This window comes from Salvelinus alpinus, chromosome 11 (assembly GCF_045679555.1).
Source record: "Salvelinus alpinus chromosome 11, SLU_Salpinus.1, whole genome shotgun sequence".
Classification (NCBI taxonomy): Eukaryota; Metazoa; Chordata; class Actinopteri; order Salmoniformes; family Salmonidae; genus Salvelinus; species Salvelinus alpinus.
Genome location: NC_092096.1, coordinates 28,021,074 through 28,039,045, shown reverse-complemented (window position 1 = coordinate 28,039,045; position 17,972 = coordinate 28,021,074). Strand labels below are relative to the sequence as shown.

Sequence of the window (17,972 nt, the reverse complement as noted above, 5' to 3'; positions counted from 1 at the left end):
CTATACTGTACTGCACACTATACTGTACTGCACACTATTCTGTACTACACACTATTATGTTCTACACTGTTCTGTGCTACACACTATGTACTACACACTATTCTGTAGTACACTATTATATTCTACACACTATTCTGTTCTACACTATTCAGTAGTACACTAGTCTGTCCTACACACTGTACTACACAATAGTATGTACAACACACTATTCTGCACTATACACTTCTGTAGTACACACTATTCTGCACTGCGCACTATTCTGCACTACACACTATTCTGCACTACACTATTCTGTTCTACACTCTATTCTGTAGGACACTTCTGTTCTACACACAATTCTACACTACACACTATTCTGTTCTACACACTATTCTGTTCAATTCACTGTTCTGTTCTACACACTATTCTGTTCTACACACTATTCTGTTCAATTCACTGTTCTGTTCTACACACTATTCTGTTCTACACACTATTCCATACTACACACGGTTGCTTAATACACTATTCTGTTCTACACACTATTCTGTTCTACACACTATTCCATACTACACACTGTTGCTTAATACACTATTCTGTTCTACACACTATTCTGTTCTACACACTACTCTGATCTACACACTATTCCATACTATACACTGTTGCTTAATACACTATTCTGTTCTACACACTATTCTGTTCTACACACTATTCCATACTATACACTGTTGCTTAATACACTATTCTGTTCTACACACTATTCTGTTCTACACACTATTCCATACTACACACTGTTGCTTAATACACTATTCTGTTCTACACACTATTCCATACTACACACTGTTGCTTAATACACTATTCTGTTCTACACACTATTCTGTTCTACACACTATTCTGTTCTACACACTATTCTGTTCTACACACTATTCTGTTCTACACACTATTCTGTTCAATTCACTGTTCTGTTCTACACACTATTCTGTTCTACACACTATTCTGTTCTACACACTGTTGCTTAATACACTATTCTGCTCTACACACTATTCTGCACTACACTATTCTGTTCTACACACTATTCTGTAGGACACTTCTGTTCTACACACTATTCTGTTCTACACACTATTCTGTTCTACACACTATTCTGTTCTACACACTATTCTGTTCAATTCACTGTTCTGTTCTACACACTATTCTGTTCTACACACTGTTGCTTAATACACTATTCTGTTCTACACACTACTCTGTTCTACACACTACTCTGTTCTACACACTATTCTGTACTACACCCTATTGTGTACTACACCCTATTCTGTTCTACACTATACTGTATTACAAACTATTCTGTATTACACTGTTCTGTACTACACACTGTTCTGTACTACACACTACTCTGTTCTACACACATTTCTGTTCTACACTATTCTGTACATCACAAGGTGATGTTCGACACTATACTGTATTACAAACTATTCTGTACTCCACACTATTCTGTACTACACACTATTCTGTTCTACACACTATTCCATACTACACACTGTTGCTTAATACACTATTCTGTTCTACACACTATTCCATACTACACACTGTTGCTTAATACACTATTCTGTTATACACACTTCTGTTCTACACACTATTCTGTTCTACACACTATTCTGTTCTACACACTATTCCATACTACACACTGTTGCTTAATACACTATTCTGTTCTACACACTATTCTGTTCTACACACTATTCTGTTCTACACACTATTCTGTTCTACACACTATTCCATACTACACACTGCTGCTTAATACACTACTCTGTTCTACACACTATTCTGTTCTACACACTTCTGTTCTACACACTATTCTGTTCTACACACTATTCTGTTCTACACACTATTCTGTTCAATTCACTGTTCTGTTCTACACACTATTCTGCACTACACTATTCTGTTCTACACACTATTCTGTAGGACACTTCTGTTCTACACACTATTCTGTTCTACACACTATTCTGTTCTACACACTATTCTGTTCTACACACTATTCTGTTCAATTCACTGTTCTGTTCTACACACTATTCTGTTCAATTCACTGTTCTGTTCTACACACTATTCTGTTCTACACACTGTTGCTTAATACACTGTTCTGTTCTACACACTACTCTGTTCTACACACTACTCTGTTCTACACACTATTCTGTACTACACCCTATTGTGTACTACACCCTATTCTGTTCTACACTATACTGTATTACAAACTATTCTGTATTACACTGTTCTGTACTACACACTGTTCTGTACTACACACTACTCTGTTCTACACACATTTCTGTTCTACACTATTCTGTACATCACAAGGTGATGTTCGACACTATACTGTATTACAAACTATTCTGTACTACACACTATTCTGTACTACAAACTATGCTGTACTACACACTATTCTGTTCTACACACTATTCTGTACTTCACACGGTTCTGTGCTACACAATTATGTACTACACTATACTGTACTACACATGTTTCTGTTCTACACTATACTGTACTACACCATGCTACACCATGCTGGTTCTACACACACTATTCTGTACTACACACGATTCTTTGCTACACACTATTCCATACTACACACTGTTGCTTAATACACTATTCTGTTCTACACACTATTCTGTTCTACACACTATTCCATACTACACACTGTTGCTTAATACACTATTCTGTTCTACACACTACTCTGTTCTACACACTATTCCATACTACACACTGTTGCTTAATACACTATTCTGTTCTACACACTATTCTGTTCTACACACTATTCCATACTACACACTGTTGCTGAATACACTATTCTGTTCTACACACTATTCTGTTCTACACACTATTCCATACTACACACTGTTGCTTAATACACTACTCTGTTCTACACACTATTCTGTTCTACACACTATTCTGTTCTACACACTATTCTGATCTACACACTATTCCATACTACACACTGTTGCTTAATACACTATTCTGTTCTACACACTATTCTGTTCTACACACTATTCTGATCTACACACTATTCCATACTACACACTGTTGCTTAATACACTATTCTGTTCTACACACTATTCTGTTCTACACACTATTCCATACTACACACTGTTGCTTAATACACTACTCTGTTCTACACACTATTCTGTTCTACACACTATTCCATACTACACACTGTTGCTTAATACACGATTCTGTTCTACACACTATTCTGTTCTACACACTATTCCATACTACACACTGTTGCTTAATACACTACTCTGTTCTACACACTATTCCATACTACACACTGTTGCTTAATACACTATTCTGTTCTACACACTATTCTGTTCTACACACTATTCCATACTACACACTGCTGCTTAATACACTATTCTGTTCTACACACTATTCTGTTCTACACACTATTCTGATCTACACACTATTCCATACTACACACTGTTGCTTAATACACTATTCTGTTCTACACACTATTCTGTTCTACACACTATTCCATACTACACACTGTTGCTTAATACACTATTCTGTTCTACACACTATTCCATACTACACACTGTTGCTTAATACACTATTCTGTTCTACACACTATTCTGTTCTACACACTATTCTGTTCTACACACAATTCTGTTCTACACACTATTCCATACTACATACTGTTGCTTAATACACTATTCTGTTCTACACACTATTCTGTTCTACACACTATTCTGTTCTACACACTATTCTGTTCTACACACTACTCTGTTCTACACACTATTCTGTTCTACACACTATTCCATACTACACACTGTTGCTTAATACACTATTCTGTTCTACACACTATTCTGTTCTACACACTTCCATACTACACACTGTTGCTTAATACACTATTCTGTTCTACACAATATTCTGTTCTACACACTATTCCATACTACACACTGTTGCTTAATACACTACTCTGTTCTACACACTATTCTGTTCTACACACTATTCTGTTCTACACACTATTCCATACTTCACACTGTTGCTTAATACACGATTCTGTTCTACACACTATTCTGTTCTACACACTATTCCATACTACACACTGTTGCTTAATACACTACTCTGTTCTACACACTATTCTGATCTACACACTATTCCATACTACACACTGTTGCTTAATACACTATTCTGTTCTACACACTATTCTGTTCTACACACTATTCCATACTACACACTGCTGCTTAATACACTATTCTGTTCTACACACTATTCTGTTCTACACACTATTCTGATCTACACACTATTCCATACTACACACTGTTGCTTAATACACTATTCTGTTCTACACACTATTCTGTTCTACACACTATTCCATACTACACACTGCTGCTTAATACACTATTCTGTTCTACACACTATTCTGATCTACACACTATTCCATACTACACACTGTTGCTTAATACACTATTCTGTTCTACACACTATTCTGTTCTACACACTATTCTGTTCTACACACTTCCATACTACACACTGTTGCTTAATACACTACTCTGTTCTACACACTATTCTGTTCTACACACTATTCTGTTCTACACACTATTCCATACTACACACTGTTGCTTAATACACGATTCTGTTCTACACACTATTCTGTTCTACACACTATTCCATACTACACACTGTTGCTTAATACACTACTCTGTTCTATACACTATTCTGATCTACACACTATTCCATACTACACACTGTTGCTTAATACACTATTCTGTTCTACACACTATTCTGTTCTACACACTATTCCATACTACACACTGCTGCTTAATACACTATTCTGTTCTACACTCTATTCTGTTCTACACACTATTCTGATCTACACACTATTCCATACTACACACTGTTGCTTAATACACTATTCTGTTCTACACACTATTCTGTTCTACACACTATTCCATACTACACACTGCTGCTTAATACACTATTCTGTTCTACACACTATTCTGTTCTACACACTATTCTGATCTACACACTATTCCATACTACACACTGTTGCTTAATACACTATTCTGTTCTACACACTATTCTGATCTACACACTATTCTGATCTACACACTATTCCATACTACACACTGTTGCTTAATACACTATTCTGTTCTACACACTATTCTGTTCTACACACTATTCCATACTACACACTGTTGCTTAATACACTATTCTGTTCTACACACTATTCTGTTCTACACACTATTCTGTTCTACACACAATTCTGTTCTACACACTATTCCATACTACATACTGTTGCTTAATACACTACTCTGTTCTACACACTATTCTGTTCTACACACTATTCCATACTACACACTGCTGCTTAATACACTACTCTGTTCTACACACTATTCTGTTCTACACACTTCTGTTCTACACACTATTCTGTTCTACACACTATTCTGTTCAATTCACTGTTCTGTTCTACACACTATTCTGTTCTACACACTATTCCATACTACACACTGTTGCTTAATACACTATTCTGCTCTACACACTATTCTGCACTACACTATTCTGTTCTACACACTATTCTGTAGGACACTTCTGTTCTACACACTATTCTCTTCTACACACTATTCTGTTCAATTAATTCACTGTTCTGTTCTACACACTATTCTGTTCTACACACTATTCTGTTCTACACACTATTCTGTTCAATTCACTGTTCTGTTCTACACACTATTCTGTTCTACACACTATTCTGTTCTACACACTATTCCATACTACACACTGTTGCTTAATACACTATTCTGTTCTACACACTATTCTGTTCTACACACTACTCTGTTCTACACACTACTCTGTTCTACACACTATTCTGTTCTACACACTATTCCATACTACACACTGTTGCTTAATACACTATTCTGTACTACACCCTATTCTGTTCTACACTATACTGTATTACAAACTATTCTGTACTCCACACTATTCTGTACTACACACTATTCTGTACTACAAACTATGCTGTACTACACACTATTCTGTTCTACACACTATTCTGTACTTCACACGGTTCTGTGCTACACAATTATGTACTACACTATACTGTACTACACATGTTTCTGTTCTACACTATACTGTACTACACCATGCTACACCATGCTGGTTCTACACACACTATTCTGTACTACACACGATACTTTGCTACACACTATTCTGTACTACACACTTCTGTTCTACACACTGTTCTACACTATTCTGTACTACGCACTATTCTTTACTACACACTGTTCTACAATATTCTGCCCTACACACTATTCTGTTCTACACACTATTCTGTACTTCACACTGTTGTTTAATACACTATTCTGTACTACACACTGTTTTGTTCTACACTATACAGTTCTACACACTGTTCTACAATATTCTGCCCTACACACTATTCTGTTCTACACACTATTCTGTACTACACCCTATTGTGTACTACACCCTATTCTGTTCTACACTATACTGTATTACAAACTATTCTGTATTACACTGTTCTGTACTACACACTGTTCTGTACTACACACTACTCTGTTCTACACACATTTCTGTTCTACACTATTCTGTACATCACAAGGTGATGTTCGACACTATACTGTATTACAAACTATTCTGTACTCCACACTATTCTGTACTACACACTATTCTGTTCTACACACTATTCCATACTACACACTGTTGCTTAATACACTATTCTGTTCTACACACTATTCCATACTACACACTGTTGCTTAATACACTACTCTGTTCTACACACTATTCTGTTCTACACACTATTCCATACTACACACTGTTGCTTAATACACTATTCTGTTATACACACTTCTGTTCTACACACTATTCTGTTCTACACACTATTCTGTTCTACACACTATTCCATACTACACACTGTTGCTTAATACACTATTCTGTTCTACACACTATTCTGTTCTACACACTATTCTGTTCTACACACTATTCTGTTCTACACACTATTCCATACTACACACTGCTGCTTAATACACTACTCTGTTCTACACACTATTCTGTTCTACACACTTCTGTTCTACACACTATTCTGTTCTACACACTATTCTGTTCTACACACTATTCTGTTCAATTCACTGTTCTGTTCTACACACTATTCTGCACTACACTATTCTGTTCTACACACTATTCTGTAGGACACTTCTGTTCTACACACTATTCTGTTCTACACACTATTCTGTTCTACACACTATTCTGTTCAATTCACTGTTCTGTTCTACACACTATTCTGTTCAATTCACTGTTCTGTTCTACACACTATTCTGTTCTACACACTGTTGCTTAATACACTATTCTGTTCTACACACTACTCTGTTCTACACACTACTCTGTTCTACACACTATTCTGTACTACACCCTATTGTGTACTACACCCTATTCTGTTCTACACTATACTGTATTACAAACTATTCTGTATTACACTGTTCTGTACTACACACTGTTCTGTACTACACACTACTCTGTTCTACACACATTTCTGTTCTACACTATTCTGTACATCACAAGGTGATGTTCGACACTATACTGTATTACAAACTATTCTGTACTACACACTATTCTGTACTACAAACTATGCTGTACTACACACTATTCTGTTCTACACACTATTCTGTACTTCACACGGTTCTGTGCTACACAATTATGTACTACACTATACTGTACTACACATGTTTCTGTTCTACACTATACTGTACTACACCATGCTACACCATGCTGGTTCTACACACACTATTCTGTACTACACACGATTCTTTGCTACACACTATTCCATACTACACACTGTTGCTTAATACACTATTCTGTTCTACACACTATTCTGTTCTACACACTATTCCATACTACACACTGTTGCTTAATACACTATTCTGTTCTACACACTACTCTGTTCTACACACTATTCCATACTACACACTGTTGCTTAATACACTATTCTGTTCTACACACTATTCTGTTCTACACACTATTCCATACTACACACTGTTGCTTAATACACTATTCTGTTCTACACACTATTCTGTTCTACACACTATTCCATACTACACACTGTTGCTTAATACACTACTCTGTTCTACACACTATTCTGTTCTACACACTATTCTGATCTACACACTATTCCATACTACACACTGTTGCTTAATACACTATTCTGTTCTACACACTATTCTGTTCTACACACTATTCTGATCTACACACTATTCCATACTACACACTGTTGCTTAATACACTATTCTGTTCTACACACTATTCTGTTCTACACACTATTCCATACTACACACTGTTGCTTAATACACTACTCTGTTCTACACACTATTCTGTTCTACACACTATTCCATACTACACACTGTTGCTTAATACACAATTCTGTTCTACACACTATTCTGTTCTACACACTATTCCATACTACACACTGTTGCTTAATACACTACTCTGTTCTACACACTATTCCATACTACACACTGTTGCTTAATACACTATTCTGTTCTACACACTATTCTGTTCTACACACTATTCCATACTACACACTGCTGCTTAATACACTATTCTGTTCTACACACTATTCTGTTCTACACACTATTCTGATCTACACACTATTCCATACTACACACTGTTGCTTAATACACTATTCTGTTCTACACACTATTCTGTTCTACACACTATTCTGATCTACACACTATTCCATACTACACACTGTTGCTTAATACACTATTCTGTTCTACACACTATTCTGTTCTACACACTATTCCATACTACACACTGTTGCTTAATACACTATTCTGTTCTACACACTATTCTGTTCTACACACTATTCTGTTCTACACACAATTCTGTTCTACACACTATTCCATACTACATACTGTTGCTTAATACACTATTCTGTTCTACACACTATTCTGTTCTACACACTATTCTGTTCTACACACTATTCTGTTCTACACACTATTCTGTTCTACACACTACTCTGTTCTACACACTATTCTGTTCTACACACTATTCCATACTACACACTGTTGCTTAATACACTATTCTGTTCTACACACTATTCTGTTCTACACACTTCCATACTACACACTGTTGCTTAATACACTATTCTGTTCTACACAATATTCTGTTCTACACACTATTCCATACTACACACTGTTGCTTAATACACTACTCTGTTCTACACACTATTCTGTTCTACACACTATTCTGTTCTACACACTATTCCATACTTCACACTGTTGCTTAATACACGATTCTGTTCTACACACTATTCTGTTCTACACACTATTCCATACTACACACTGTTGCTTAATACACTACTCTGTTCTACACACTATTCTGATCTACACACTATTCCATACTACACACTGTTGCTTAATACACTATTCTGTTCTACACACTATTCTGTTCTACACACTATTCCATACTACACACTGCTGCTTAATACACTATTCTGTTCTACACACTATTCTGTTCTACACACTATTCTGATCTACACACTATTCCATACTACACACTGTTGCTTAATACACTATTCTGTTCTACACACTATTCTGTTCTACACACTATTCCATACTACACACTGCTGCTTAATACACTATTCTGATCTACACACTATTCCATACTACACACTGTTGCTTAATACACTATTCTGTTCTACACACTATTCTGTTCTACACACTATTCTGTTCTACACACTTCCATACTACACACTGTTGCTTAATACACTACTCTGTTCTACACACTATTCTGTTCTACACACTATTCTGTTCTACACACTATTCCATACTACACACTGTTGCTTAATACACTATTCTGTTCTACACACTATTCCATACTACACACTGTTGCTTAATACACTACTCTGTTCTATACACTATTCTGATCTACACACTATTCCATACTACACACTGTTGCTTAATACACTATTCTGTTCTACACACTATTCTGTTCTACACACTATTCCATACTACACACTGCTGCTTAATACACTATTCTGTTCTACACACTATTCTGTTCTACACACTATTCTGATCTACACACTATTCCATACTACACACTGTTGCTTAATACACTATTCTGTTCTACACACTATTCTGTTCTACACACTATTCCATACTACACACTGCTGCTTAATACACTATTCTGTTCTACACACTATTCTGTTCTACACACTATTCTGATCTACACACTATTCCATACTACACACTGTTGCTTAATACACTATTCTGTTCTACACACTATTCTGATCTACACACTATTCTGATCTACACACTATTCCATACTACACACTGTTGCTTAATACACTATTCTGTTCTACACACTATTCTGTTCTACACACTATTCCATACTACACACTGTTGCTTAATACACTATTCTGTTCTACACACTATTCTGTTCTACACACTATTCTGTTCTACACACAATTCTGTTCTACACACTATTCCATACTACATACTGTTGCTTAATACACTACTCTGTTCTACACACTATTCCATACTACACACTGCTGCTTAATACACTACTCTGTTCTACACACTATTCTGTTCTACACACTTCTGTTCTACACACTATTCTGTTCTACACACTATTCTGTTCAATTCACTGTTCTGTTCTACACACTATTCTGTTCTACACACTATTCCATACTACACACTGTTGCTTAATACACTATTCTGCTCTACACACTATTCTGCACTACACTATTCTGTTCTACACACTATTCTGTAGGACACTTCTGTTCTACACACTATTCTCTTCTACACACTATTCTGTTCTACACACTATTCTGTTCAATTAATTCACTGTTCTGTTCTACACACTATTCTGTTCTACACACTATTCTGTTCTACACACTATTCTGTTCAATTCACTGTTCTGTTCTACACACTATTCTGTTCTACACACTATTCTGTTCTACACACTATTCCATACTACACACTGTTGCTTAATACACTATTCTGTTCTACACACTATTTTGTTCTACACACTACTCTGTTCTACACACTACTCTGTTCTACACACTATTCTGTTCTACACACTATTCCATACTACACACTGTTGCTTAATACACTATTCTGTACTACACCCTATTCTGTTCTACACTATACTGTATTACAAACTATTCTGTACTCCACACTATTCTGTACTACACACTATTCTGTACTACAAACTATGCTGTACTACACACTATTCTGTTCTACACACTATTCTGTACTTCACACGGTTCTGTGCTACACAATTATGTACTACACTATACTGTACTACACATGTTTCTGTTCTACACTATACTGTACTACACCATGCTACACCATGCTGGTTCTACACACACTATTCTGTACTACACACGATACTTTGCTACACACTATTCTGTACTACACACTTCTGTTCTACACACTGTTCTACACTATTCTGTACTACGCACTATTCTTTACTACACACTGTTCTACAATATTCTGCCCTACACACTATTCTGTTCTACACACTATTCTGTACTTCACACTGTTGTTTAATACACTATTCTGTACTACACACTGTTTTGTTCTACACTATACAGTTCTACACACTGTTCTACAATATTCTGCCCTACACACTATTCTGTTCTACACACTATTCTGTACTTCACACTGTTGTTTAATACACTATTCTGTACTACACACAGTTCTTTTCTGCACTATTCTGTACTACACACTTCTGTACTACACACTATTCTGTTCTACACACTATTCCATACTACACACTGTTGCTTAATACACTATTCTGTTCTACACACTATTCCATACTACACACTGTTGCTTAATACACTACTCTGTTCTACACACTATTCTGTTCTACACACTATTCCATACTACATACACACTGTTGCTTAATACACTATTCTGTTATACACACTATTCTGTTCTACACACTATTCTGTTCTACACACTATTCCATACTACACACTGTTGCTTAATACACTATTCTGTTCTACACACTATTCTGTTCTACACACTATTCCATACTACACACTGTTGCTTAATACACTATTCTGTTCTACACACTATTCTGATCTACACACTATTCCATACTACACACTGTTGCTTAATACACTATTCTGTTCTACACACTATTCTGTTCTACACACTATTCTGTTCTACACACTATTCCATACTACACACTGCTGCTTAATACACTACTCTGTTCTACACACTATTCTGTTCTACACACTTCTGTTCTACACACTATTCTGTTCTACACACTATTCTGTTCAATTCACTGTTCTGTTCTACACACTATTCTGTTCTACACACTATTCCATACTACACACTGTTGCTTAATACACTATTCTGCTCTACACACTATTCTGCACTACACTATTCTGTTCTACACACTATTCTGTAGGACACTTCTGTTCTACACACTATTCTGTTCTACACACTATTCTGTTCTACACACTATTCTGTTCAATTCACTGTTCTGTTCTACACACTATTCTGTTCAATTCACTGTTCTGTTCTACACACTATTCTGTTCTACACACTGTTGCTTAATACACTATTCTGTTCTACACACTACTCTGTTCTACACACTACTCTGTTCTACACACTGTTCTGTACTACACCCTATTGTGTACTACACCCTATTCTGTTCTACACTATACTGTATTACAAACTATTCTGTATTACACTATTCTGTACTACACACTATTCTGTACTACAAACTATGCTGTACTACACACTATTCTGTTCTACACACTATTCTGTACTTCACACGGTTCTGTGCTACACAATTATGTACTACACTATACTGTACTACACATGTTTCTGTTCTACACTATACTGTACTACACCATGCTACACCATGCTGGTTCTACACACACTATTCTGTACTACACACGATTCTTTGCTACACACTATTCCATACTACACACTGTTGCTTAATACACTATTCTGTTCTACACACTATTCTGTTCTACACACTATTCCATACTACACACTGTTGCTTAATACACTATTCTGTTCTACACACTACTCTGTTCTACACACTATTCCATACTACACACTGTTGCTTAATACACTATTCTGTTCTACACACTATTCTGTTCTACACACTATTCCATACTACACACTGTTGCTTAATACACTATTCTGTTCTACACACTATTCTGTTCTACACACTATTCCATACTACACACTGTTGCTTAATACACTATTCTGTTCTACACACTATTCTGTTCTACACACTATTCCATACTACACACTGTTGCTTAATACACTACTCTGTTCTACACACTATTCTGTTCTACACACTATTCTGTTCTACACACTATTCTGTTCTACACACTACTCTGTTCTACACACTATTCTGTTCTACACACTATTCCATACTACACACTGTTGCTTAATACACTATTCTGTTCTACACACTATTCTGTTCTACACACTATTCCATACTACACACTGTTGCTTAATACACTATTCTGTTCTACACACTATTCTGTTCTACACACTATTCCATACTACACACTGTTGCTTAATACACTACTCTGTTCTACACACTATTCTGTTCTACACACTATTCTGTTCTACACACTATTCCATACTACACACTGTTGCTTAATACACGATTCTGTTCTACACACTATTCTGTTCTACACACTATTCCATACTACACACTGTTGCTTAATACACTACTCTGTTCTACACACTATTCCATACTACACACTGTTGCTTAATACACTATTCTGTTCTACACACTATTCTGTTCTACACACTATTCCATACTACACACTGCTGCTTAATACACTATTCTGTTCTACACACTATTCTGATCTACACACTATTCCATACTACACACTGTTGCTTAATACACTATTCTGTTCTACACACTATTCTGTTCTACACACTATTCTGATCTACACACTATTCCATACTACACACTGTTGCTTAATACACTATTCTGTTCTACACACTATTCTGTTCTACACACTATTCCATACTACACACTGTTGCTTAATACACTTCTGTTCTACACACTATTCTGTTCTACACACAATTCTGTTCTACACACTATTCCATACTACATACTGTTGCTTAATACACTATTCTGTTCTACACACTATTCTGTTCTACACACTATTCTGTTCTACACACTATTCTGTTCTACACACTACTCTGTTCTACACACTATTCTGTTCTACACACTATTCCATACTACACACTGTTGCTTAATACACTATTCTGTTCTACACACTATTCTGTTCTACACACTTCCATACTACACACTGTTGCTTAATACACTATTCTGTTCTACACACTATTCTGTTCTACACACTATTCCATACTACACACTGTTGCTTAATACACTACTCTGTTCTACACACTATTCTGTTCTACACACTATTCTGTTCTACACACTATTCCATACTACACACTGTTGCTTAATACACGATTCTGTTCTACACACTATTCTGTTCTACACACTATTCCATACTACACACTGTTGCTTAATACACTATTCTGTTCTACACACTATTCTGATCTACACACTATTCCATACTACACACTGTTGCTTAATACACTATTCTGTTCTACACACTATTCTGTTCTACACACTATTCCATACTACACACTGCTGCTTAATACACTATTCTGTTCTACACACTATTCTGTTCTACACACTATTCTGATCTACACACTATTCCATACTACACACTGTTGCTTAATACACTATTCTGTTCTACACACTATTCTGTTCTACACACTATTCCATACTACACACTGTTGCTTAATACACTACTCTGTTCTACACACTATTCTGTTCTACACACTATTCTGTTCTACACACTATTCTGATCTACACACTATTCCATACTACACACTGTTGCTTAATACACTATTCTGTTCTACACACTATTCTGTTCTACACACTATTCTGATCTACACACTATTCCATACTACACACTGTTGCTTAATACACTATTCTGTTCTACACACTATTCTGTTCTACACACTATTCCATACTACACACTGTTGCTTAATACACTACTCTGTTCTACACACTATTCTGTTCTACACACTATTCCATACTACACACTGTTGCTTAATACACGATTCTGTTCTACACACTATTCTGTTCTACACACTATTCCATACTACACACTGTTGCTTAATACACTACTCTGTTCTACACACTATTCCATACTACACACTGTTGCTTAATACACTATTCTGTTCTACACACTATTCTGTTCTACACACTATTCCATACTACACACTGCTGCTTAATACACTATTCTGTTCTACACACTATTCTGTTCTACACACTATTCTGATCTACACACTATTCCATACTACACACTGTTGCTTAATACACTATTCTGTTCTACACACTTCTGTTCTACACACTATTCTGATCTACACACTATTCCATACTACACACTGTTGCTTAATACACTATTCTGTTCTACACACTATTCTGTTCTACACACTATTCCATACTACACACTGTTGCTTAATACACTATTCTGTTCTACACACTATTCTGTTCTACACACAATTCTGTTCTACACACTATTCCATACTACATACTGTTGCTTAATACACTATTCTGTTCTACACACTATTCTGTTCTACACACTATTCTGTTCTACACACTATTCTGATCTACACACTACTCTGTTCTACACACTATTCTGTTCTACACACTATTCCATACTACACACTGTTGCTTAATACACTATTCTGTTCTACACACTATTCTGTTCTACACACTTCCATACTACACACTGTTGCTTAATACACTATTCTGTTCTACACAATATTCTGTTCTACACACTATTCCATACTACACACTGTTGCTTAATACACTACTCTGTTCTACACACTATTCTGTTCTACACACTATTCTGTTCTACACACTATTCCATACTACACACTGTTGCTTAATACACGATTCTGTTCTACACACTATTCTGTTCTACACACTATTCCATACTACACACTGTTGCTTAATACACTACTCTGTTCTACACACTATTCTGATCTACACACTATTCCATACTACACACTGTTGCTTAATACACTATTCTGTTCTACACACTATTCTGTTCTACACACTATTCCATACTACACACTGCTGCTTAATACACTATTCTGTTCTACACACTATTCTGTTCTACACACTATTCTGATCTACACACTATTCCATACTACACACTGTTGCTTAATACACTATTCTGTTCTACACACTATTCTGTTCTACACACTATTCCATACTACACACTGCTGCTTAATACACTATTCTGTTCTACACACTATTCTGTTCTACACACTATTCTGATCTACACACTATTCCATACTACACACTGTTGCTTAATACACTATTCTGTTCTACACACTATTCTGTTCTACACACTATTCTGTTCTACACACTATTCCATACTACACACTGTTGCTTAATACACGATTCTGTTCTACACACTATTCTGTTCTACACACTATTCCATACTACACACTGTTGCTTAATACACTACTCTGTTCTACACACTATTCCATACTACACACTGTTGCTTAATACACTATTCTGTTCTACACACTATTCTGTTCTACACACTATTCCATACTACACACTGCTGCTTAATACACTATTCTGTTCTACACACTATTCTGTTCTACACACTATTCTGATCTACACACTATTCCATACTACACACTGTTGCTTAATACACTATTCTGTTCTACACACTATTCTGTTCTACACACTATTCCATACTACACACTGCTGCTTAATACACTATTCTGTTCTACACACTATTCTGTTCTACACACTATTCTGATCTACACACTATTCCAAACTACACACTGTTGCTTAATACACTATTCTGTTCTACACACTATTCTGTTCTACACACTATTCTGATCTACACACTATTCCATACTACACACTGTTGCTTAATACACTATTCTGTTCTACACACTATTCTGTTCTACACGCTATTCCATACTACACACTGTTGCTTAATACACTATTCTGTTCTACACACTATTCTGTTCTACACACTATTCTGTTCTACACACAATTCTGTTCTACACACTATTCCATACTACATACTGTTGCTTAATACACTACTCTGTTCTACACACTATTCTGTTCTACACACTATTCCATACTACACACTGCTGCTTAATACACTACTCTGTTCTACACACTATTCTGTTCTACACACTTCTGTTCTACACACTATTCTGTTCTACACACTATTCTGTTCAATTCACTGTTCTGTTCTACACACTATTCCATACTACACACTGTTGCTTAATACACTATTCTGCTCTACACACTTCTGCACTACACTATTCTGTTCTACACACTATTCTGTAGGACACTTCTGTTCTACACACTATTCTGTTCTACACACTATTCTGTTCTACACACTATTCTGTTCAATTCACTGTTCTGTTCTACACACTATTCTGTTCTACACACTATTCTGTTCAATTCACTGTTCTGTTCTACACACTATTCTGTTCTACACACTATTCCATACTACACACTGTTGCTTAATACACTATTCTGTTCTACACACTACTCTGTTCTACACACTACTCTGTTCTACACACTACTCTGTTCTACACACTACTCTGTACTACACTCTATTCTGTTCTACACTATACTGTATTACAAACTATTCTGTACTCCACACTATTCTGTACTACACACTATTCTGTACTACAAACTATGCTGTACTACACACTATTCTGTTCTACACACTATTCTGTACTTCACACGGTTCTGTGCTACACAATTATGTACTACACTATACTGTACTACACATGTTTCTGTTCTACACTATACTGTACTACACCATGCTACACCATGCTGGTTCTACACACACTATTCTGTACTACACACGATACTTTGCTACACACTATTCTGTACTACACACTTCTGTTCTACACACTGTTCTACACTATTCTGTACTACGCACT

The 17,972-nt window shown here is 35.9% G+C and overlaps 1 protein-coding gene across 6 annotated transcripts in view; it reads left to right on the top strand.

The window, feature by feature from the left end:
• Window positions 1-17,972, top strand: part of LOC139533827 (ankyrin repeat and sterile alpha motif domain-containing protein 1B-like) — a 330,155-nt gene that overhangs the window by 59,549 nt on the left and 252,634 nt on the right. The gene's annotated exons all lie outside the window — the stretch shown is intronic.